This window comes from Anser anser (genome assembly GCF_964211835.1).
Source record: "Anser anser genome assembly, chromosome: 1".
Lineage (NCBI taxonomy): Eukaryota > Metazoa > Chordata > Aves > Anseriformes > Anatidae > Anser > Anser anser.
Window position 1 is genome coordinate 94,789,567 of NC_139720.1, and position 26,139 is coordinate 94,815,705.

The 26,139-nt window shown below is 37.9% G+C and overlaps 2 protein-coding genes across 5 annotated transcripts in view; one reads left to right on the forward strand and one right to left on the reverse strand.

Annotated features, from left to right (window-relative positions):
- CMSS1 (cms1 ribosomal small subunit homolog) overlaps positions 1-26,139 on the forward strand; it is a 239,393-nt gene that overhangs the window by 36,510 nt on the left and 176,744 nt on the right. The window lies entirely within an intron of this gene.
- The window catches only part of FILIP1L (filamin A interacting protein 1 like), a 205,311-nt gene that overhangs the window by 34,756 nt on the left and 144,416 nt on the right, over positions 1-26,139 (reverse strand). For 2 of the 4 annotated variants that reach the window (XM_083820330.1, XM_083820331.1), the window contains exon 1: positions 553-5,720. The exons of the other annotated variants lie outside the window; for them this stretch is intronic. The gene's annotated coding sequence lies outside the window, so the exon portion shown is untranslated. Of the gene's footprint in view, positions 1-552; positions 5,721-26,139 lie in introns of those variants that run through there. 4 annotated transcript variants of the gene reach the window in all.

Below are 26,139 nucleotides of genomic sequence, written 5' to 3' on the forward strand. Positions count from 1 at the left end.
CAGTTGTTTGTTTCGGACATGGCAAAATCTTACTGCAAAATAACGTTTGTGGCAATTTATACATCGCTCTGTGAACTGCAGTAAAAGTTGTTCAAAAGTAGCCTAAGTGCTTAGAGACATGTGCTTGCACATGTATCCTAATATGTAGCATATGCATATAAATGCAGCAGTAGCTCTACCTAATGTGTTACAATACAGTTGGACTCCTTCCACAGCTTCGAATGCAGTCATGAATTTATCCAACAATTTGGAAAGTGTGTGTAATTCACAACTACCTCTTTCCCCAGCCTTAAATTCATTCCTCCTCTGTTGGCTCCGCAGGAATCGTTTAAAGCGCAGCTTTAAGCGCTCGAGCTGCTCATCCCGCTTCCGAGTGACCGGGCATCTTCTAGACCTCCTGGTGCCATTGCCACCGCTCTCCGCTCCTCACCCCTTTCAATAATTTTTTTTTTTTTTTCCCCCTTCTTTTTCCGAAAGCGACCTTTCCGCCAGAAGCGTCCCGGTAGGATAAAAAAGGCTGGCAGCAGCGCTCTCCTTCCTTCCCGCTCTTACCTGCAGCTCCGGGGCTGGCGGGGGGCTGCGCGCCGCAGCGGGTCCCACGGACAGCAGCGGTCCCACGGACGGCAGCGGTCCCACGAACAGCAGCGGTCCCAGCGAAGGAACAATGGGAGATGGGCGCCGGGCGAGCCCCAAGCCTATGGAGCATTACGTCATTACCTCGCCATATAAGGAGCTGAGCCTTTCGCTGCCTGGTCGCGGCGTTTCGGTGATGGCCAGCGCTGGGAGAAGCTTATTAATACCTCCTGGCTCCAGCTGACGCTCCGGACGGAGCGAAAGCCTCGCGGCTGCCTACCAACCCGTGGAAGAATGTGCCCAAGGTCCGGGCTGCCGCGGCTCCTCGCTAGTGTCGATAATGAAGGCGGCAGAAGTTGTTAGCTGATGAGCTGCAATCTCTTGCACTCAGCCTGGAGTTTGAGCTAAGAAATTGCCTTCAAGGTCATCTTCTTTAATAAGCCGGCCTCGGAGGGGTTCCTTTTTACATCTTTTTGCTTGCTTGCTTTTTAACCTGACAAAAAAAGTGAATTTAGCTGAGCTCCTCAGAGGGCGATACGAACTTCAAGCTGCCTTTTTTTTTTTCTCCTTCTGTAAAGAGTCGGGGTCCGCAGAGGATAGTATTTTATTTCCTGATGATGTAACTACAAAACAATTCTCCGAGTGATGATGGGAAGGCCAGATGAAATCTAATTTTTTTTTCTCTTCAATGTTTTTCCTGCAAAACCCTTTCCTTTTCATCTGTTTGTGTTTCAGCTAACACAATTAAGCAGCCCAGCCAACTATTTTTAGTAAGGAGGTCTTAAAGAAATGAGTCGTTTGTTTTAATATTTAGGGAAGAGGCAGGAGGCCAAAAAGAAGGATTTAGATTGAAGAGCTTAAAATGTATCTCTTGCATTCCCTGTCCTTCAACGTACACCCTGAATAAACACTGCGAACACAAGGAATAAATACCTGAAACAGCCATAAAACTTGTTGCTGAAATTCCACTAAGTTAATGAAATAAGCTCCTCTTGTGTTGGCGAATAAATTAGACCATGGAAAAAGGTTTTCCACGCTGTTTTGTGCAGCTTTGTTCAAATTAGATGTATCCACAATTCATTTATTTGCAGCATTTGAATTTTAGTCTTCAGATAAACTCTAACATAGCTTAAGCTGTCCTACTGCCAGCTTTTAGGATGCTTTAATATATACAGGAACACAACACTAACATAATGAAATTCACTTATTTGGGGGTGTTGTCCATGTGTTTAAAGACAAATGGTGATGAAAATGTTTGTATTTCATTAAAAAGAAAGACATCTCTTAGCTACCTTGCACATATTTACCCTGAGCATAGTCTTAAAAAGATATTTATTTTTCAGGTGGAATTTTTCAGCCAGCCCTTTGCACTGTGCCTGAGCTGGGGCTTATTCAGAAGTATGTTACTTGTGTGTGTGGTTGGTTCTGCTGTCCCCTTGCATGTCTTTGAGAGAGTTTGGGTTTGTGTGCTTGATCAGAAATATTGCAAATCTCTTTAAAAAAGAGATACCTGTATATTGACCCCAGTAAATTGGTTTCAGGGATAATGAAATGTCTTATCCTGATCTGTCCATTGGCATATTCAAATAAAATATTGCCTATGCTAAGAAGATTTAGTCACCAAATCCACATACACCCAAAAAAAAATGTCTGTCCTTTAGCTAAAATTGGACTGTACAGATGCTTGGCTAAAGTTTTTGGGAACTGACATTTTGTATAGTTTCTTTTCTTAAGTACTGTGCCAGTGTAGATCATATGCATCGCATAACAGCTCATCAAGGTGACCTTGGTATGGGGAAGATGAAGTTGATTTTGTATGCAGGTACATACTCATCTTTTCTGTCGGGACTCTGCAGTTATTTGAAAGAACAGGAGAGCTGCAGGTGCAGGTCCTGTCTTAGAACAGGCTGTGGGGAATGCTGTGTCCTGTAAAGTTGTAGGGGAGTCAGGTAAGTAGGAGTCTACCACGTGTGACAGAGATCTGTAGAAGGTAGCTAGGAGTTAAATATGTATGCATGCTTTTAAACATGTGTATGTCTGTGTATACCCATAAAAATGACTAGAATGAAAATTATTATCTTTTTTACTTAGTTATTTTTTTCTTTCCTTCCTTTTCTATTTTTTTCATGCATTTTCCCCTTCACCTGCACACCCCCTATCTCTTCAGTCTATCTACATGAAAATTGCCTGCATTTTTGCCATGCCACATGAAAGAGCTGTTGTAGCTTATGAGCAGCATTGAAGAAGGAAGTCATCCCAGAAGCTGGTAAACAAAAGTCCGTCCTTATATTCCAGTTCTGTTTTGGAGTTGCTAGGAACACAGCTCCGATAGTGCTGGTGATAAGTTTATTGACAGTCTGGGGGCAGGCTAGAGCAGGGAATAGGGAATGCAAATCCTCCTGTCTGTGTTTACATCTGGGGATAGCCAAAGTATGAACTTGTAGTTTCTTAATTAGTTCTCCTCTGTGGTATAAAAGTGCACATCTGTGACCTTCTGCAAAACAGCTTTATCAAAGAGCATCAGCTGAGTGTGTGGTGACCTGACTTCCTTCTCTTGCGTTGTCACAACTTCATAAAGGACACAGTACAGTACTATTTCAAGCACTGTTAAAGAACTATATGATTAAAAATTCCAGCTTTCAGATTGCTAACGTGAAAAGCTTATTTATGACAGAGGCTGAGAAACCTTCCTTTACTGGTTTTTTTCAGTGTCTTCCAGTATTGCTAGGTAGAGTCCTGGCCCTGGTGAGGTTCACTGGAGGGAAAAGATGCCTTTGGACAGGCGGGTATGCCTGTCTCACTTTGCATTGCTTCCTGAAAACCAGCTCAGTTTCTTTAGTTACTAGGCAGACTTGCTCAGATTCACTGTAAGTACTGTGACAGCAAAAGAAAATGAATCTGTAGAAGGTAAAGACAAAATGAAAACCTTATTTGGTGCATCCCCTGACAATGTGGGGCTGCTCCCTGCAGCCTGAGTGCAATAGCTTTGTTCTAGTCTCTGTCTCTCTGCTTATTATTTTATTTTGTTATTTGGGCACATGTTCTCTTAGGATTTGACTTGAAAAAACAGAAGCTGGAAAGATGGAAGATTAGCAGGCAGGGAAAAGATGGGGGCAAATAAGCTAAATGGCTTTGAAGTTGTTGTTTAGACTTTATCTTAAACTATCTGAATTCCTCCCATTGCTTCCATCATTAAACTACTTCTCTTTCCTTTTTCTTCCCATAGAAGACCATAGCAGCAGTTCCACTATCCTTAAACCCATAACCTATCTATTGCAGCATTTGACCCTTTCCTTTAGCCATTTTGTATCTAAGATAAATAAAGGAAATTAGAATTTGGGCCTGAGTTCAACAAAGCACTTAAACATAGTCCTGTGTATTTTTGTTTAAAAAAAAAAAAATACTTCAGCATAAGCCTGATTTTAATGATATATTGAAATTCTTGGCTGAATCAGGCTCTTAGTCACGTTTCCTTCATGTAGATATTGCTGAATCTCAGCCTTTGAAATTATCCGTGGGATCAAAATCTTTAGGTTACTTTCATAGTCCCAAAATAGACATCTATGGAAGTACAAATATTGTCAAAGCTTCTGTTAGGATTTTGCATTACTTAAAACTATTTGCTTTTTTGGATGGGGTTCTGCTTAAGCTTTGCAAGTGATACCGGAGAACTGAAAAGCATGTGATATTGACAAGCTGAATCTTAATGGCTTGTATAAATGGTATCTGATGTTTAATGGTTCTAATAACTTGTAATTTAAAGGATTTTTCTCCAGTGTATACTCAGCCTTGTCTCTGAAGTCTGTGGGAGTTTTGCCATTAAGTCAGTGGAAGAAAGCTCACTTTTTGAATTATTTCATGGATTGATAACATCGTTTTAAATTTTTCTGTCCAATTTGTCTTTATTAATTTCCCTGACATTGTGGTTGACAATCTCTTAGATTTCATCAGTGAAAGCTGTTTTCGTGTTTCGTATCATAATACATAGATTAATTTCTGAATATTATGGAGAGAAATATGAAGGCCATTATAGCTAAATGACAGTCTGCAATGCACAGACAACTGATAAATTGCATGCGGAAGGCAAGGGGGAGAAGCAGGGGAAAGTTCTAAAGATAACATTCTTCAGATTCATGTGTCTTTACTATGGACCATGGACGGAAAGAGATTCATATCTTCATTACTGTGTGTTTTTAATTTTTTTTGGCAGCGGGAAGAAATATTTTCCCAAACTCCCTTATTGTTTGCAGATTCCATTATTCTCCCTATTTTGGCAGACACAAACAAAATTCCTAGCCAAATATTAGGGATAATTAGATCCCTTTTTGTTGGGCGCTGCCTTCAGAAGTTGATGACTGCATCTCTTCACATGACTGCTAATGACCTCTCTCCTAAGAGGGACTGGCAAATGTTCTGTATCTGCTTGTGAGATGACCTCTTGTTGTATATGGGACCAGAATATTTTTTATTAAAAAAGACATTTAGTGCAGAGCAGAGCTTGTCATGAACAAACATTAATAGAATTTAATTTCTGTGCCTTGTCGTATAAACCATATATAGCCAAGTAATCCGTTGTACATAATGAGTTGAGATAACAGTTCGTAGTCTATGAAGACTCTGCACAATAGTGTATTTTACCAAGCAGCTTGGGCCTGGAGGTTTGTTTTGTTAGTGTTGTTTTGCACTGATTTTTTTTTGTGTGTGTCTGCAAATAGTTGGACTATTTCTAGAAGCATGACAGCCATTTCAATATTAGTGCAGTAGCACAAGTGAGTTGCAACCATGTGAAGACTATTGTGCTGATGTACCTTGGATGGAGCAAAATTCCACATAGTGTGAACATATTTTAAATGTCTTTCTTGAGTCATTGGACCTCTACAAAAAAAATAAATATATATAATAAGTCTATATACTTAGTTGCCTACTTTTCTTCCTCCATCTCCTTTGAAATGCAGTCAAACCAAATTCTTCTTGTAGGACTTCAGGGAAATGGTGACTGAGATGTGTTAAGCTTCAGATCAAGCTCTGCATGAATCTCTGTCTCAGATCTTTTCTGTGTGTTAACCTAAGCTGTGAATCCAGTCACTGTGTTCAAACTGATCAAACCTTTCTGAGCAGTTTAGTTCTTGTTTGAATAATAAACACACAGGTTTGAGTGAAGTTGACTCAGCTCTTTCCATAGATGTGACCTGGACATGGTGTCAGTGGAGGATGCTCCATTCAAAGCAAAGAAGTAGATCAAGGTATTACAAGTCCCTTTACTTCTCCATATCACTGAATGTCTCCTCTCTTCTGCTTTTTTCCCTTCCTGTCAATTGTTTTTTCATTTGTTACTGGGTGATGCTGATCCAGCAGTGCCTTGTACTGCAAAGCCCAGCACGCAGATTGAAGGGATTCAGGATTCTTATAGATTGCAAGTTCTACAGGAGTCACCTGAGGCCCTGGTGTCAGAAATGAGAAAGAGAAAGCACAAGCTTTTGAGGGACGCACCTAGGTGAATGTGGTCTCAAATGCAGCTTAGGAACTGTAAGAAGACTTGTTGGAACGATCTATAGTGTACATATCGGAGTTACAAGTTTGTCATTTTTTTCTATTTTTAGTGTTTACAAAGTAGAGAGAATTGGGGATCAAAATGTATTTGTCTTTCATTTCATTGTTATAATTCTCTTGATCAGGCTTCTCTTGCCTCTTACAGATTGACGCAGTGAATAAGTAGATCATACAGAAAGCTTATCTCAAAAATAGTAAGGTAGTAAAAAGGCAGCTATTGGATGCTGAGGAAGGCAAACTTTGCAGGGAAAGAAAATGTTTTTTGTTGGGCTGCCTGTGTTAGCTGAGTAAAATAGACATGCTGTTGGGCTCACAGGCCCTTTATTGGGTCTCTAGATGCTGCCATTTATGTTATGAAATTATGTGAGGCATTTTTCTGCCTTGATAGATTTTTCTTTTTTTATAATTCATGCTAAAAATACATTTTAGAATGTTTTCCTTATTCTCTGCAATTTCAGAAGTCATACACTAGTTCCTGTTTAAAGCATGGGATTTTAAGTTATTGGTGATTTTGATACCTGTTCAAGGCATCTGTACTGAAATAACACAGAGGTAAATGTATACCATATAGGCCGTTTTAGATTGTGGATTCCTAGGGATATAATATAACTTGAAAACCTTTGATCCCTTTGGGATTCAGAATTGCTGAGCTATCTGATAGATTAATAGTTTAGAAATGTGACTGCGTTGTGTGGTTCAATTCTCTAGTCTGGAAAAGTATTTACAGAATTTCTTGATCTCCTAGTGCGTAGTCCCGTGTAGTTCTTTGTGTTAGGACTGCCCACAGCAGGTACCGTTCAAGGAGTCTCTTGGGCTTGGGGAAATGTATTTAGCAGACTCAGACACTCCATAGCTCCTGAGTCTGCAACAAAAATTTCACAAAACCCTTGAGTGAGGAAGGGGAATAAATACAAAAGGGTATTAATTTGGCTTTTTATGGCAGCCTGCATGAGACATGTCAGCATTAAGAACTATTACCTTAGACTAAGCAATGCTAAACTTGTGTCTTTATCTGGGAACATTTTTATTGATCTCATGTCTCTGGATGTTATGTCAGCAGGATGGACTATTACTAAGAAAGTCTTTCAGGAGATGAAGTAAATGCTTGAATAACCCCCAGATTGCTTCTTCCTTAAATATTATACAAGAGCACAATGAAGTGACTTAAGGAAATTCTTCTCTTAGCACCTGAAGCAAAGACAAAAATTCATTTTTATTCCCTAAAATCCCATGCACTTTAAACAGTCTTCCCTGCAAACTTCTCAGTGTTCTGTTCGCTTATATTTTCATTGTTGGATAGCTTATTTTTCATCTGGTTTGTAAAATTACCTATTTTTCAGTTGTGTGTAAGGGTGAAGTTTCTGTTTTGTTCCTTTTCATGTTGTTTCCCCTTGATACTTTAGGTGAAAGCATTCTGACAGGACATTGGTTTTGGCTTCTATTTGCTGTAGCCAATCTCAGAAGCTCATAATGCAAAGATTAATACTCATTAGCTGAATCATAGTTACAGTTCATAAAAAGCTTTGTGTATGCTGTGTGCGTGATCATGATGTGCCATGTAGGATTGATTAAATGTGGGGACGTATTGCTTGCTTTCATGTGGTGATGCAGCTTCATTTAAAAGAAACCTGAAGTGGCTCCTTTTGGTACATTCGGTAATTGTTAATAACTTATAAACAATGTGATGTTATTCAAGAAAAAATTAAACAAGATAACTTCTTAAATGGATGTATAATTTAAAGTTTCTGTCTTCCATATCATTTTAAAATAGCTTGTTTTTCTTAGCAAGAATGGTATAATGGAATACCAGAAACCTTAGTACTGGTAGGTGATCCTATGAATACAAAGTTTTAAGCACGGTAAATTTGTTACTCTTTGGTTTTGTTTGTTTGTTTTTCCCCAAAGAAAAAAAAAAATATATATGTGTGTGTATAGGCAAATCTATGTCCGTAACTCTAGCCAGTAGCATGGGCAGAAGGAAGATATCAATTCTAGTTACTGTAATATGGTTCTTATGACACTGCTTGCAACTTTTTTGTAGGAATTGATGTCATTTATTAGTTCTTTTAACTTTCAAAGCAACACCTAAAGACATGTCTGGATTATGCATGTGATAAACTGAGGCCTGGAACTAGAAGTTGCAAAAGAATATATATCTTCTGAATTCCTAAATTATGTTGTGTTGATTAAACAAGACCCAGTTGTGGATGACCTAATAAAAACCTCATTAAAGTTGGCTTTTCCTACTCTAAGATGTCTGAGTTTGTGATGCTTGATATTTTTTGTTCTTGTGATGCATTTTTTTTACCCTGTTCGTCTGTTCATATTTATTTCAGGATCCCCATAGTAGATGAGCAAAGGCCATTCTCACGTACAAAAAATTGGTGCTTTTGATATTCCTGCTGAGTAAAGATGAAAATACATGGATCCAACTCTACCAAAATAGAAGGGATTATTTTGGTAGAAGCTGAAAGTGTGTCCAGAGTAACATAAGGTTATACAGAGCTTGACAAGAATAAACACTTTATTTGAGAGCTATAAAACGTCTTTGACATTGGAGGTTGGGAATGTAAGTGGAGCCTTAACTTGTAGCTATCCATGTATATCTAAATCGGTGCAAGTCATGCCTGAAAGCTGCTGCTATATATAGTTTGCTCAGTGGTCAGAGTGGCGGGTGGTTAGAGTTCCTGGAGCAGTTTTGATGGTGTAGGTACCTGTGTAGCAGAAATACTCGTAACTCAGAGGCTTGTTGAAACCATTACTAGTGGTTTTACTTGGGTAGAGCAAAGTCTGGGTGGGAGTGAAATCTGAAATCCCTCCTGACCTTTTGGAAATTGCTCTGAAAAGTTTCCCTGTGTAAACATACACAGAAGACTAGTAGATACTCCTGAGGTTTTATGGATGATAGTTTCAAAGGTTGTTGATTTCTTCAGTGAGTTACTCTTTAGAAGTGACTGAAGGCTGTTTATGATATCTTAGCTTTAAATGCCATATCCGCATGTTTTCCACATGTATTGATGTTACAGAATTTGGATTGTTTAAACAATCTTTGACCATTGTTTTTGCTTCAGTGTTGTGGGAAATGAGAGTATTTTAGGTATATCTCAAAAGCAGGAAAGCTACCCAGTTTTGGTAGTGAATTCCTACAGACTTCAGGGAATATCGTTAATATCATAAGTAATACAAAACCAAGATGGAAATCATGTTTGTAGATCCTTTGGAGAGATAATAATGCATTACAACTTAATATTGTAATACAAAAAAGAACTGCAGAAGAAACTTGTAGGTCCTATTATCCTGTTAATTTTTTTCAGCTGTTTCACCAGATATCGACATTACTTTTCTGTTCTCCTCTTATGCTGTTCTATGCTCATCTCTGATTTTTCAGTGCATCCAGGAACCAAAAGCCATAAAAGAAGCTAGCATTTGTCAGGTGGAGTTTCGGTTTGCTAATGTCATGTTGAAGAAAATCAATGATTAGGTTATTGGAAGGTGTGGGGAGGACCATGCGAAGACCCTAATGTCCAGTGGAGTGACTGGAAGGAATGATTGAGATGCTTTTAGCATTTGTACTGGAATGAAGGGAGGCTTATGATCACACCTGGGTTCCTGCAGGAATGTCATTGCTAAAGGGAAGAGCTCCAGAATCACAAAGTGGTCCCCAGAGAGTTTCAAATGTATAGGTTTCACTTGGTATTAGTCTGAGTTCAGAAAGGATTTTACTGAGGTGACAGCAGAAGTTTGCTTTTCATTGTGTGATTCTTCTAGTAAATGTTAAAATATTTTACTTCTGGTGAGCTTTTTTTTTTTTTTTTTTTCAAAAAATGCTCCTTCATTGTTGTGAAATAAGAAAGCTGATATATATAAAGCCACAGTCCTTCTAAAATCGTATGCACGTGCATTGTCCTAGGACATTCATAGGCTATTTCTACCTTATGAACAATGAATGTACTGGGTAAGTGTTCACTTACAACATCTGAATGTAAATCACAAGTTAAAAACACCTTCATATCTCTTAAGTTATAGATATGTTGATACAAGTTAGATTTCCATATTAAACTTCTGTCTTTAAAACTGCACAAATCCTTAATGTATTCTTTTGACCACTTCCTTTTGGATGTGTGCATTCTTAAAATTATCTAGAAAATGTATTTTTCACATGCTTATTCATAAATAGAAGTTGGAAGAGGGTTATTTTTATTCCATTTCTAAGAACCTGTTAACTTCAAATGAAGAGTTTTTTTTTTGTAGCTAATTTTGAAGAAAATTGTAATTCTCTTTTTGGTATCAAAGTGTCTAAGAGGAAAAGAAATCAGAAAGGGAAACAGCTCTCTAGGTATTGAATGGTTCTGACTGAAATGTACCTTGGCTTTTGAAAGGTGTGGTTCCTACTGGACATGCTCAAATGTTTCATTATAATGTAGTCACTTCTAAAGTAGCATTACATCATCTTACTTGCAAAGTCACTATGTTACAGTTGTCTTTACATCCAAAAGAGCTCTCAAGTGGGAGATCAAATTGTAAGCATTACATAATCAGAACAAAGTCTTTATTGGTTGATTGTGCCCTTCGGGTGGAATGCTGAATAGTAGTTGCATATGGAAGATGTAATCTTGCAAAATTAACCATTCCCTAACCATCCTACCAGCAACTATGAAGTTTAAATAATTGACTGGAGATAGAAGTCACTTGGGAAGGGTGTAACTTTAGAAAATAAGGTTTTAAAATTGGTTAAGGGTTCACCTTCTTTCTGTAAACAAGCAAAAAGAGCCAGAGGAGGTTTTACAGATCTGTTTATAGACCAGTTTGCTGAAATTTCATGTAGTGTAATTCCTGTTGTTAATGAATTCAAAGGAGGCAGACCAATTTCCACTCAGTCTGTGGTTTTAATTTATTGCAAAATGATCCACTTAAAAATACTGGAAAGAGACTTTTTGGTTATGGAATATTAAATTTGTCTTTCAAAGCTAATTTAAGCTCTTTTTAGAGCTATTCACTTGTTAAGGACCAGATGTACAAAATTACTGTTATGTGTCTGGCAAGTTTAATCAGCCCAGTTTCGAACTGATCTGTGTTTTAGTAAGACCTTTTTTTTTGTGAAAGGGAGCATACAGTTTATAGTTCTCAAGGTATATGAAAGCGATACTGAAGTTTGGTCTTTTATCGATTGTCTTGGTATTTTGTGTGATCTCAGTCTAGATCCATAAGCCTTAGCTTAAATAAAATAAATAGGTTAGTCCCTGCTCTGTGGGAAATGAAACTGCATTAAAAAAATCACAAAAAATAATACTTAAAAGCCTGAGCTTTATGTTACGATGATCTACAGGTAATTTTCCTGTGTTGTTTTAACATACTTTTTTGCATGCCTTAAGGGTATAATTGCACCAGACTTTGAAATTAAGACTGCTAGTCAGCCTTTGGGTATGTGTGCCTTTTAGACCAAACTGTATTTTAGTGAGAAGTCCAGTTGAATCTAAGGCTATGGATTTTGCTCCTCCTTTCCATCCTGCCCTGTTCCCAAACTGAATTAAGCACCAGCGTGAATCATCCATCAGTGTTGATGACCCTTTTGAGATATATGGGCTGGAGAGTGGGAACTTGTTGGCAACTTTTTTGTTAATGTGCCTTTTCTGGTGTGTCCTCAGAAATAACTAAATTTGATAGGGTCATTTCACAGAATCCCCCAGTTCTTTGTCCAGGTCAGTTCCAGATGGTCAGTGATCCCATAAAATGTTGAAACAAGATCCTGATTTTGAAAGTGCAGGCTTCAAAATATTCGTCTTGGTACTTCAGGGATGACTGGGACGTAAGCATGTGCAATGCCTAACATCTTCAAACAGAAAGTAAGGCATGCTCTGTGAAGACTTTTTAAAAACTTTGCTGTATTTTTATCAATTAACAGCTGACAGTTTAGTTCTTAGATGTTTTTTGTCACTTATCCATAGGACAGCACAGGTTAGTACTTGGTAGGCTTAATTAACACTGTTAATATTCAAATTTTAGATGAAATAAAATGAATGCAAGTTCTAACTTACTCATTGCATGGGCAGTAGGTGTTTTTTAGGGTCCTCTCAATTAGCATTATCTTATCAACAATTCTGTTTAGAAGACGGTTTTGCACTGTGTGTGTGTGTTTAGCTATTCTCCCTGATAGTTTATTCATGTTAGCCGTCTTTTTGGTTTTCGGTTTCCCATTGATCTTTGTACCAGTTGTGGAGCAGACATTGGAACAAAAGATTATTGGATAGTTTGGAGAGCTAAATGTACATGTTACTGACGTGTATGTAGGAAAACAAGATTCTCTTTCCTGGATATTGGTAGAAGAACATCAGCGTGTAGAATTTCTCTCATTTGGCAGTGGAGCTTGCTGTGTGACTTTCTTGCCTTTTTGGCTTTTTGACCTAAATACGAATATTCCTTTTCTGCAAAAGAACCAAAAAACTTTAAATCCCCTCACTAATGTGAGAAGGCCATTGGAAAGGGTCATTAGGAACTTTTTGGAACCCAATATTTGCTGCTTTACCCTTTTGACTCTTTCTTTTTTTATTTATTTTTATATATATATATATATTTTAATATATGCTTCTTGAAAAAAAAATAGAATTGAAAATAACTTCGCGTGTTGTGAGGCCCTTTTTGTTCTTCCATCATAGTGATAGAAGTAAGTTGTGGCGTATTTCTTCACTTTTCACTGCTGAATCAGCAGAAATGACAGTTTTGAGCTATTATGTTTGTTTGTCAAGAAATATAATATTTGCTTATTAACTTCCAGAGACAATGAGGTTGATATTGGTACGGGCAATGATTTAGAGCACTGAGGGTGATTAAGAAGACAAGAACATCATTTAACTGTGGGTCTACTTCTCAGAGACTTAATGAAAACATTATTCTGCATGGTTTACAGTTAGTTTTGCAGAGCATCGTGGAAGTTACCAACATAAAGGCCCTGGATAAAAATTGTGTTTAAAAAGAAAGTAAAAATAACCAAGTGTTTTCAGGAGGAGTCTCTCAATAGCAAAACAGTATGTAAAAGCAGGCTGTATAGGATTGTTTCTATTCTTAGCACCTACATACCTTTAATTTCATAAGGATGTGTGTTTTTTTGTCATTAAGAAACTTTTTTTTTTGCATCTTTACTGGTTTCATTATGCTCTTGAGAATTTAAACGGAGGCAAAAGGTAATTCTTTACCCTCTGATCATGAAATTTAATTTCAGTAATTTTCTGCCATGAAATATTTGCTTTCATTTTTTTTCTTTGAAAACTGTCTATCTCCTTAAGTAGGAGAAAAATCATTTTAGTTTAATAATGTTTTTTTTTTATGTCATGAGAGATTGGGGGGGAGGTGTTACTTATCTGGACGCTATCCAACAAATCTTTCTTTTGTGCTGTTTGTCATTGAGCGATTCCTGGAAATGCTTGGTTATTTTTAACCTGTTTTTGGGAATATTTCTTGATGGACGAACTTCCTGTTACCCCTCTTCAATGTTAGCAAGGTTGAAAGGTAGCTGCTGGCATCCGTTTTAGGGGATAGCTTTTTTCTGCTGAGTTATTAGAGTGCTTAAGATAATGTATCCCCATGGGCAGCTGCTCAGCCAGGTTTGCAGGGTGCCAGAATAACCACCCTCAGGAGAATGGATTCCTTAGCATAGTGGGAATTTAAGTCATCGAGCTGACTTCCTTTTTTGTTGTTAGTGCCTGCTGTTTTCCCTCCATTCATCTTTTACTGGATTGCTTTCCTCTTTGAAGAATTATATGCATGGCTTTATCTATTCATGGTTTTTTTTTTTGAAGGGAAAAACAAGAGCATGGATTCTGATGTGCATGTTTTTTGAGGTCCACTGCTCTGAAATTGTGAAGTGTGCACCTAGGCTGACCCCGGGGAAGCAGGAGTTCCAGGGAGAGAGGCTGCAAAACCACTGGTAAACTGAGCAATGAGTTTACAGGAAAAGAATGTTGGATCACCAGTGTTGATGCTTGGGTAAGCGATTCACAAAAGAATCCTCCATCTGGAAACTGAAAGGAGAAAAAGTTTATTTAAGGTGGCCTTTAAAAAAAATAAAAAATTGCTTCTCCAGTGCATGGCTACAGCTATATATTTTGTAGCATGAGTCATGGATGGCTTTATAGTTACACATCCCCTTGCATAGGAGGAATAAACTTTGGAGAAGAGGAAGTTAAGAGAAAACAGAAGTGTGAATAACTGCTAATGGTGCTCTCTCTGGCTCCATTCAGTCTGCCATTTCATCATACATGAAGGGGGTAATTCAGAGATTCCTTTCTTGGCACATAAGTGGCAACATATGTTTGAAACAGTGACTGGAAACTGTAGGAAAAAAATGACAGGCATATGGCAATAGGAAGGCTAGGGAAAATTTGTTGCCCTAATGTTAGCCACATAATTGGTACACTTACTTCTGAGGGACTGATTTATTTAAAGGCAAAAGTGTATGCTTCGTTTATACAGGTTTTCTGTATGTAGCTCATATCTTACAGGTCCTTCATAATGTCTGTCCAGAGAGCTCTCTGAGGAATTGGAAGGTGATGTGCGAGATTCAGAGCGTCTTTGCCAAGGAATAGAGGGAAAATCTGGATGCAAAAACACAACCCTGCCTTCGTTAATATTTTCATTTTAAGAGAGGAAAAATTGAAAAGCTCCTATATTTTAATATTGAGGTTGTTTGGGCTTTTTTACCATGTTAAGTTAACAAGAACGTTTATGGCTTAATGCAACTTAAGATTTACTACTTAGTGAAAAGAAGAGCTGTCCTGGAAACCAGCATCACCCAAAATAGTGTTTCCAGCGTGAAGTACGTGCTGAGGTAACCTGCAAACTTTAGTCAGAGGAGCATTGCTAGCCCGTGCACACATCTGTGCACAATTGCAAGTAAACTGCAGCCTCACAACCGTATGCGATGTGTAGGAAATGTGTAGCACTTTCAGTTAATTTTGTCTGATGAGTTAAATAATCAATTTCGAGTGAGAATGTTGCTGGGAGGGTCAAGATCAAACCTGGTCCTAAAGGGCTTCTGTTGACGTGTAAAATGTGTTTAGGAACATACTTTGGCCTGCAACTGAAAACTCTTCAATCCAAAGAATATGTTCTCAAAAAAAAAAAAAGTTTAGGAGAAAAGTGTCCTGTTTTCTTTCTATTGAAAAATGACTGGTCAAACCTGATGAGAATGTCCTTCACCACACTTAATTTCAGAAGCATGGCCTCTTTTCTTCTGAAGGATGGCATGGCCCTTGGAAAGCTGTAACTAGGAGCTGTGCATAGCCTGAGCGGTTGTGTTATGGCTTGTGCTGCTCAGAGATCTTAATCCTTGCCTAGGAGAGGGCAGTGGACTAAATGGCATTTTGATTTTTTCGCTCTTCTTTCTGATCTCTTCTGGCTCAGGATTTTATGGTCTAGTGATCTAATTTTGAGATGGTAGGTCCTACATGAGCTTATAAAGAAATGCTTGTCTACAAGTTGGTTGCATTACGCCAACAAATGTAGCTTATTCTGGGGAGAAGGACAGAGGCTTTACCATTCCTACTTAACCTGGGAAAGGAGTTGAAAGAGTAGTATGCAGTGTTAAACTTTGAAAACATAAAAAGCTAGCTCTAGACTTTTTTCTAAAACGCCATGATTAGTAATCTGTGTTAGCAACTAACACCCTGAAAACTTGAGAAATCTGAGCTGTGTGTTTCTTAGTTTCTTTACCAGAGTAAATGACATCACGAATACTGTAGGCAAAAGGAATGAAAACAAAGATTGTGAAAGAAAACCTATTTATGTTGTTTTGGTTGTCATCCATTTAAAGAAATGCATCTGGGATTTGTAGGAATCCGTGGAGTTGATTAGGTTGTAGGGTTTATTTCTTCCTTTATATAAGTGTACGGAGAGAGGGGAGCTGTTTTTTTCTCATTTTTTAGATGCATTCTATTTGATAACTTCTGGATTTCTTATTTTATTTAAGTGTGAATGTGTTCACTTATCCCCTAGTTGTGTTTTTTTTTTTTTGTTTGTTTGTTTGTTTCACTAAGTTGACTGTGGTGGAATCACTTAAATGCGCACATTTAACCTGTAACTAATTATGTGGACTGGAGTGATGTGGGTCAGATGAGAGAGGCTCGGGGCCCTGCTCCCAAATTATGAGTCAGTTCTGTAGAGTGCATTTAAGGAAATGTGGTCCTTATAGTGTTCTGTTTGGGTTTCAGTTTATGAGCAAATATCATTAAGAAGATAACTCCTTTTCATATCATAAATCCGTCAGCCACTTTGAGTTCTTCCATGAATCGTCTGTCTCACTGGCATAAAATGCTCTCACCACTTGTCTTGGATGAGGTAGAGTTTTTTGCTTCAGTCTATTTGTTAAAATTTTATCAACTAATATCCACTCTCAGGTGGCAGAAGAGTGTCAATTGATGGTTCTTACATCATGATATTCTACAACCATGAAGCTGTAGTCACAAGAAGTGACACTTTTATGGTGTGAGAAACTCCACATGATTTGTACAGCCTTTTTAAGCAAGAGGGTTGCAGCATGTCTGTGTGCCATGGCTGGCAGCAGTCCCGCAGAACACCAAATTTCAAACAGACACGTGCAGGCTGCCTGCTGGGCACGGAGCACAACGTGCACGTGGCGTTATTTCTTGTGTAATGCTAACAACCTTTTCAGCACAAATGAACTCATCCCTTTTCTTTTTCCCTTCCTTTCCTTGTGTCCATCAGTAACTGTACTACTCCCACTTACTTCTATCCCCATACAAAGGATGCAGGATGAGAGCCAGATGCTGCTGCTTCTCCCTGATTGAAAGCTGAAATCCCCAAAAGGTCTTTTATGCCACCAGGAGACTTGCTTTTTTCTAATAGTGACATATCCTTCTCTAGATCAGCTGAGCCTTAGGAACTTGTTCTTCCCATGAGACCTGGCAATTAGTTGCCCTATAAACAGTTCCTCTTTTTAATGAGCTATTGGCTGCTTAAAAAACATCTTTGGAGCTTTGAGAAGCTACATGCAGGTACATAGTTCTGAGCTGAAAACACGCCCAATATCCATCTACTTTGTACATAATTCAGGTAAATAATCATTTCAAGTACCAGTGGGCTGCTGCTTATGTTCAAGATCAGCAAATACATCGGTTTTTGAGAAAATTTTGCCCAGGTATGCATAGAACTAATTCAAGATCTGCTTAGATTATCTGAGGCAACAGTTGGATGGTGGCATGGGAAGGGGCTTAGTTTCCATTGCCTGCATTAAAATCCATCTGGTGCTCCATTTTCAGGAGACTGTTGTGTTGTAGACTCAACTACTGGTGCAGACAGAACTGAGTACCTTCTTTCTGTACTGCAAAGATTTAGTTGTTTGGCTTTCCATCGGGGCATGGGAAGAAAATCCTGTTAATCCTAGTCTACTTTTGACTTTGGGGTACTAGAGTTATAGAGCAGCTATCAGAAGTCTGTTTCCTTCAGTTACAGACCATGTACCTGCTGATCTGAAACACCGTTAAATTTGCCACCCAAAATGTGAAATAAAGCAATCTCATCTCTACCAACTTTCTTTACCAGAACTATGTTCATCATTCACTTGAGGCATTTTTCCACAGGATGCAGGGAGATGTCTGAAGATCTAACACTGTAAGGATGACCACCGCTAGTCATAGTGGCATGATTCATTGGTGTTGACCCGCCTGTTCTGCGTCCCACCTGTGCTATTACACAGCAGTGGGTACTAGTTATTTTGAAGAGAGTCATAAATTGGCTTTGGAAATCACAGCCATGGGTTCAGCCAGCCTTTCCTAATGTCAAGAAGGTGGGAATGAATGTTTTCTCAGCCAAGACTTTTAACAGGAATAGATTTGAACTTCTTTGGGAGGTAGAACAGTTGAAATTGTTTCCTCCTTTTGTCCAGTGTCACTGGAGTCGGTTTTTCAGAATTTAATATAGGCTGTGTTGGTTTGCTCTACTGGGATGAGTTTCTGCTGTGTGTCTTGGGGATCAGTTTTCTTGTTTACTTCCCCAGCCTACCCAGATTGCTGTTGTTCTTGTAGATTCTTTTCTATGTTGAAATTGTGTCTAGAGATGATTAAGAATTGCATGCTCTGAAGGGCTCTCTGGGTAAACTAACAGACTACAAATCTAATGCTTTTAGGGCTTTATTGCAAATGATAATTTAAGGTTTATAAATACTGTAAGAAAAGGACGTAACGTGATTAGAGTAGAGATCCTATGTAAATATTTGTGTTTTTTTTAAAGTCTAGAATGTCTTCTGTTGCTATTTTATACTGTTTCCTTTTGAGCAAACTGTATGTTTTTAGATGATGTAAAATCCTAGGATATTAGCTAATTAGTGTGGAGAAATTAAAGTGTATTAAAATAGCTTCCGTGTAGACTAATGAATGAAATATTTCAACAATGTAAATAGATGACTGTACTTGAAACATAAACTCACCTTTTGAGATTATGGTCTACCAAGTCAGGTTGAGAATTTTTTTTTTCCCTTCATGGAATAAACATTGCAAATTCCTTTTGCTTTATTCCCTTCTCCACCCAGGAACCCAAAACATCCTAATTTTATTTTTGCATGTTGTTTATGTATGTTTAGGGCACCAGCAAGCACAGTCATTACCATTTCATAGCAACTTTGTAGTAGGGAATAAATTAAAGTTTTGTGAAATTCACTTGAATCTTTCCTAGCATTTCTTGCTAATTGTAGATAGAGATTTTCTGGCTTTTCAGAACATTGCTAAAGAAACTGGAGGAAAAAAAAAACGTGTGTAATGTACTTCTATTTTTGAGAGAAATGCTACACTTATTGCTGTGTGCAACCCGTTTTATAAACGCTGCAGCTTTTCATATTTGATGGTTGTCTTTGGAGTTATCTTTGATTGTTTTTCTTGCAGTAAGAATTCCTGTTTACCAAACAACCAAACTATAAATATTTCAAGCTGTGCCATTTTGACTTCAGTAACCTGCAGCCGTGCTAAATGTCTCAACACAAAAAAGACAGCTGAGAAGTGTAGCTGAACTTCTTCTGTGTGTAATCTTTTGTGAGATTTGTTGATACTGTGAAGTAGAAGACAAGCTATAAGCATAAAGCTTAGCAAAATCTAATCTTGTTTGATCTGAACAGAACAAAAATGGTAAAATCACTTTAACAGATTCCTAAATTATATTTTTGGTGAGAAGTGAAGGGTCAAACTTTCTCATATCCTTTATGAGAGGGACTAGCAGCATATTGTGCAGGTACCAAAGCTGGTGTAGGAACAAATCCTGGAATGGTATGCAGCAACACCAAGGGAGCCCTTGTCTCCTGACTCTCACAGTTTCAGTCATAGCTTCCTTGGGGGTGTATTGCCAGTACCATTTACAAGAACAACAGGTAAACTACAAGGTGTCAGGGTATATATTCTGCGCACCATAAGCTGTAATTCTATGCCAGACCTCATCCCAAGTTTGTGCATTTGAGGATAACTTGAGGCTTTTGGGTTGATAAATGTCTTTTACCAATTTCTTTTTCCAAAACCTCATTTTAGATCAGAAGAGCCAGTCTGTGACCCGTGGGTTGGGCATGACCTTCCAGAACAACTCACCAGGCTTTTTTCCTATTTTTCATTTTTTTCATCTTCCCCTAGGGCTTTTCCATCCTATTAACAAAAGTTGTAGTTGGAAGCAATCAGGCCTGTTGTCTCCACTGTCTATAGTGGTAGAGCTGCAGCTGAGCAGATCCTATTTCAAAGAATCAGATATTGCCTGTGTGACATATGCACACCTTTTAGAGCATAATAAGTACAAATGGCACATCTCAAAGGACAAGAGCAGCTGTGTGGTAAGAAATCATGCCATACAGTGAACCTATCACCCTGTGCACCTTTCCTCTGCACAACTGGTGAAATGCTGTATTTTGAGAAGCATTGGTATTGTTTGTGAGGTGTCTTGAGTTAGTGAGGTGTCTTGAATTTCTTAAGATGCACAATATAGCAAACCACGTACAATGAACAATCATGGTACGTGCTAAAAGGCATTTATATATAATGCCCCAACCTTTTGGTCCTGAATAAAGCTTAAAAATAATGATATATGTTGAAATCAGAGCCTACGTACTGCTATGTTAGGACACTTTTTCTAGCATACTATCAGGACTCTTGACAATGACTGACATAAGATGCCCAAAAAAGTGTAGGAACCAAACTGTAGGGTGAGTAGAGGCAGGATAACTTATTCTATGGTAATGTGTTATTTTAATTTCTACTAAGAGATATATTTGATCTCAGAAAAATCATTTTCCTTTCTTTTTCCTGCTTGCCTCTGAATCCTCAGACATTGCAATTGTTAACAATTTCATTGTCTTTGTTTTGCTTCCAAAGGCTTCAGGTAAAAGTGAATTGCATAATCCAATTATCAATTAAAGAAGCAAAATTTGAATATAACTTCAGTTTTGGAGTTACCACGTGTTTATGTTAGTAGAAGCTCTCTTTTCCCGTATAACACGAGAGAAGCTGAAGAGCAGTTCCTGAACAGCCTTTGCTAAGCCCGTGATGTGTTGTGAGCGTGATGCATTTGATTGTGTCCTCTCTCAATATATACAACAAGAAATCCTGCTGAGAGAGTGAATGTATAAGTGTGTCTATAAATTTTATGGAATATGGAAATTTCAGTTTGAAGATGGAATGTAATAAAGAATATCTGATGTTCAAAGCTATCAAATAAAATATAATATATCTTAATGTACATATGTGCAGAATATATTCATGTATCTGTTTGTGTGTACACACACAGACCTATACAGACCGAAGTTCATCTGATGTATTAATGTCAAATTCCCAACAAAGTAGCGACGAAAGAGGACCGTTTTAGGTCGTGTCAAGACAATGTGCTTTAGTAACTTCAAGATCCCTCGAGAGCTTATTAACCACTAAACAAAATGCCTCAGAAGGTAACTGACTGAGTGTTTTAAATTATTCACTTTCGTTTGGCTCTTGGCCAGCTTCTCCTTGCAAGGGGCTATGGCAAACAAGACCTGTAATTTACACTGACAATGATAATACACAGTTTATTTTGCTAGCTTCTCAACTTAGAGCTTTTATAAAGTAAAAATTCAAACAAAGCTCAGTTTTTTCATGCAAGCACGTTTTGTAACTCTAAACTTAGTCCAACAGAATTGAGACTGTGGCTGTATTTTTTTCCTTTCTCATGAAATGTGTTTTTCCCTTCCTTTGCTGATAAATAGGAATATCCGACTTGAATAAAGAGAAAAGGCAGCAGTAACCTAAAAGCTTTTTTTTTTTTAATTCTCACATTTCTTTTTTAAGTCTGTGCATTTAGTACCAATTTCCAAACTGTCTTATCCTCTACTGCCAAACATGTCCTCGTGAGACTTGATGTAACTCCCATACACTGCATATCTGCTAGCCAAGTTCGACTCATTCCAAATGCAGAGAGCAGAACAGAAGTTACCGGCCTTCTCTAAAATCTGTCTTTCACAGTTATTTCTAGGATTTTACAGCTTTTTTTTTTTCCCCCATCCCCTGAATTTTCTTCAAAAAGGAGTTTATTCCTTCTTAGAACCTAAATGAGAAGTGCACCTTTCCTCTGCACAACTGGTGAAATGCTGTATTTTGAGAAGCATTGGTATTGTTTGTGAGGTTTACACTCACAAACTTACACTTATTGTGTAAACAGAGGTAGAACAGTAAGAAGTCTGAACAGGCTGTAAAAATAGATCAGGGATTTATTAGATTAAGTCAAAGGAGTATAATTTGATCATCCAACTTCATACATATGTGAACTCTTTTCACCCAGGGATCTTATAGCTCTTCATAGATACCTTGGGTCTAGAAGTAACCATGTCATTGATGTTATAGCAGATCCAGTAGTAGGTACCTTGGAAGAAGGGCTTTTATTAAAACAAAAGCGAGCAAATAAAACTATCTAGGAGTAAACACGTAAGGAACGCTACACTTTGTGAACATGAACTCCCTGGCTGTTGGAATGAGAGAGAGAAGCAAATGCAATGCATGGTGTGAGCTGGTGTAGATGGGGTAGGGGTAAGACAGGAGAACTGAGAAAGTGAGGCATTGCTCTCTCGATGCCAAGCAGGATTAAATTGAAAGTTAAGGGGTGAGCCAACTGAAGAGGTTGAATAGAAGGCAAACCTAAGGAGAATTAGAGTTGAGAGAAGATGGAAGAAGCAATAGATGTGAAATTGTTAAGCTGGGTTGGATTCACTGGTCAATGCTGGTACATAAGGAAGAGGTGTAAGAAACTGTGCTCTGGATGATTGATGTTATAAACCAGCAACCCAGTGAAGATTTGTCTTTCAAATTTCTTTTGCAAATAAAGGTCAGAGAAAGGAATAGTGTTCGTAGCTGAGCTACCTAAAAGTAGCCACTTTTGGAGCGGGATTTTACTCCACATGAAGATGCCTCTCTTCAGTCAGCTGGGTGGACCACCACAACCACACTGCCATGGGCAGTGATGGGAGCTCAGGTGCCTGCCTTGCAATAGAGACATCTGAATGTCATCACTTACTGATAAATGAAAACATCTAAAACTAAAGCATACCCTTAAGTTCAAACATGAAGCAAAATTCACATTTTGTTTCTGAACGTTAATTACAACTACAGTCAAAAGCAGAGACGGGAATGTACATGCTGGGAGGGCAAAATTTCTTCTGTGTTAAGTAAGGTTACTAAAACATGAGTCAATATACCTATAAGGTCTGTGTACCTTTTATAAATAGAGAAACAGGAATGTTATCTGAATAGAAAGTGAAGGTTGTGGTTCTTTTTGGCCTCAACCAAAAATATGCATTTTGTCAGAACGGTTGGAAAAAAGAATTGTTTTTGGAGTTGATAACAGGAACTAGCAAGGGAAAGAGAGAGAATTATTTTAATACTAAGAACTGAAGTTCTTCAGGTCAAATGGATTAAACAGAATAAACCTATTCAAAGAAAACAGCAATACACAGTGCTTTCATAGGAGCGTCTGTTTAGTATATACTTTATGAAATTCAGTGCACAGTTGTCTATACTCTCTTATGTCCTGAATACAGTGACAATGAGTAAGATATGACAACAGTAGTGACTTATGGTGTTGTGCCATCATTCCCTTTAAAACTGAGAAAAGTGAAGTGCTTGTGTTAAATAAGGAAGTGTATAATGACTACTTTAGTGTTGTGCGTCAAATTATCATCTTTTTGTCTTCCTGCTGTAATTATACCAGCTGAATAAACAAGACAACATGAGAAGTTTCTTAAACAATTAAGGTAAAGATCTGGGAGCTATAAGGAAGTGTTATGGTATTCACGTGGTTCAGGATTTTTTTCTGTATTCATTACGCTCACTGTCATCTTGTACTGGTATCCAAGTACTCTGATCTCATTATCGAAGAGATTTCAGTGTCTTAACCACTTACCATATACAGTTTGCCTTATTGCATTTTTAGGTGGAGTCACTTGAAGAGGACTTGTAGTATCTTCTCTCCAAGGTGTTTTGTTTTTTTTTTGGTTAAGTATAGTTGAACATACCTTTAGTATTTTTTTAGTATTTTTCCTTTTAAAAACATAGAGCCTCTCCCTCTCCTCTTGGAAGCAGGAATGCTCTGCTTTGTTGGAAGTAGTTTTTAAAAACCAAACTGTTCCAGTGAGCTCAGCATCTTCATTCATCTCCCATTGCTGTTACGAATTGCTGCACACCTGAATGCATTGGAAAGTCTGACTGCAGTTGTCTAAGAAAGTGAAAGGTGCATGTCTGAGCTCTTTTCAAGCTATGACCCCACATGCCAATACTTATTTCTTGAAAATTTGGCTAAATATTTAATGTTTTTGGGAGACTTGTGTGTGAATTCATATCATCTCATTCTTTGATTTTAGAAAGAAGGAAAAAGTGAAGATTGTGGTGTTCCTGCAGCTCTCCCAATCTTCAGACTTTGCGATTGAAACTGACATTCTGATTTTATTTCTTAATTTGAGTGCAGTAAAGATAGGCGGCTGTTTCTGTAAGGTGTGTAAAGACAGCATTATTTTCAGTGGAAAAGACCTGTTTGAATAATGAAACAAAGTAAATTACAGAAATTTGTTTTGTGGCTGGATTATTACTATTTTTTTAGTGTCCAATAACGTGTGAGCTACTAAGCTTTCCACTCTGTTAGGATGATTTTTTTTCTGCAGTGTTCTTTTACTGGGGTCAAACTGGTCTCTTGCTTCATATCCTGGACACTAAGGATATCTGTTTTCAGGAACCCTGCAGGCATTTCATAATCTAGAGGTCTCTGCTTCTTTCTTACATTTCTTTTGAAATTAGCTGATGGATGAGAAAATAAGATGATGAGGGAGAGGCACACAGCCATAAGAAACTCGATTAAAAATTGGCCCTCGTAAACATCTATTTCAAACAATTGCAAGTAACTAGTCAGACCCTTGAGTTTTGTTTTTAAGCACGTCAAAGTGCATGAAAAACACACTCATGCCGGGAAAGGGGTAAATGAACTGTTGTGAGCTCAGTTAGTCTTGCTTCACTTGCAGATACCAGGATTAACAGGGGGATAGAAGGGCAAAGTATTACTCAATTTAAGGACTGATGGGGAAGGAGAGCAGACTTTTGGCATATGTTTCTGCTTTCCTCTCAACCGGGTGGAATATTTTGTGTTTGCCTGATATCTATCAGTTCTCTTCTTTACTATAGTTTCTTCTAATTAATTGGTGAATCAGATGGATAGATCTTGAGCTCTGCTTGCATCAATCCTACAATCTCCTATTAACAACTAGTGCTGTCTGCTGTTTCTCTGGCTTTCTAAGGGAGGAGTTGCCCATCAGCTTATAGTTCATCAGCTCCTCATACAAGCTCTTTCAGAACTCTGAAATAACATTTGGTCCTGGTAAAGTGCTAGTAAGTTCATTGCTTTGTGTTGTACACATTAGATCTAAACCTCTTCCTATTCCCAGTTCAGCTTCAGAAAGCTTTGTGGACTCATTCACCTTTAAGTCTCACGTGAAAACCACCTTGATTTCCCAAATAGTGGAATCCAGTGCTATCGATCAGAGGGAAAAAAAAAAAAAAAAAAAGACAAGCTAAGGTTATGGCAAATGAAACAGATGAAATTTGGATGTTGCTGTTCACTGAGAAGTATGGAAGCAATTCCATGTTCTTCACTTCAGGATTTAGTGGGTGACATTGGTAGTAGGGTGATGGTTGGACCAGATGGTCTTGAAGGCCTTTTCCAACCTTTATGATTCTATTTCTTGACTGTTATCTTTGTTTGCACAATTTCCCTTTTTAAGATACCTTTATACTTTATTTTCCTCTTGTTAAATTGTTTAGTTGACTTTGGGGAAAGTATTTTAGTTTCTTTTGATTTGCTGATAGGCATTTACATTGAATTTGTTTCGTCAATGTTGTTAAATTGTTTCCATGGTGCCTTCAAGCAGTTTGCTCTTTTAAATGCTCAGTTTAATTAGCTTCCTTCAGTGTTATGTATCTATCCTACCTAAAGCTAAATATCTAATTTGGTTGGGTTATTTTGCTGTTGTTTGTTTTTCCTCCACCGCTCTTACTTCTAACAGGTTGAATTTGAGAATTTATTCATCCCTGTCTTTTTAATATTTACAGTGAAGGCTAGTTCATTGCTCTAGTAGAAACCAAAACCATAATTTGAGCTTCCTCTTACAATTCATGATTAGGTGATTTCCAAAAGTTAGACTATTTAAGTAGCTGTTCTCTGTTGTACTGTAGTGTGATGCTTATGCAGCATGTGAAAATAGCTGCACATTCCCCTTATGTCTCCCTTTCTACCTCTGAGCACTCTGTGGTTTGTGTTGTTATTTTGGGTCGATTGTCATCAGTCTACCATTTATATGATCATCTGTGTTTGTATAGGAAATTCAAATCACAGAGAGTCTGGATATGCTTTTACAGAGTTAAATAAATTTATCTTGTTTCACTCGCCACTTTCCTGCTTTCCTTTTTTTTTTTTATTTTAGTTGTACAGCTCCTACATCAGCATAATTTGTTTTCACAGCCTAATTTAAATACT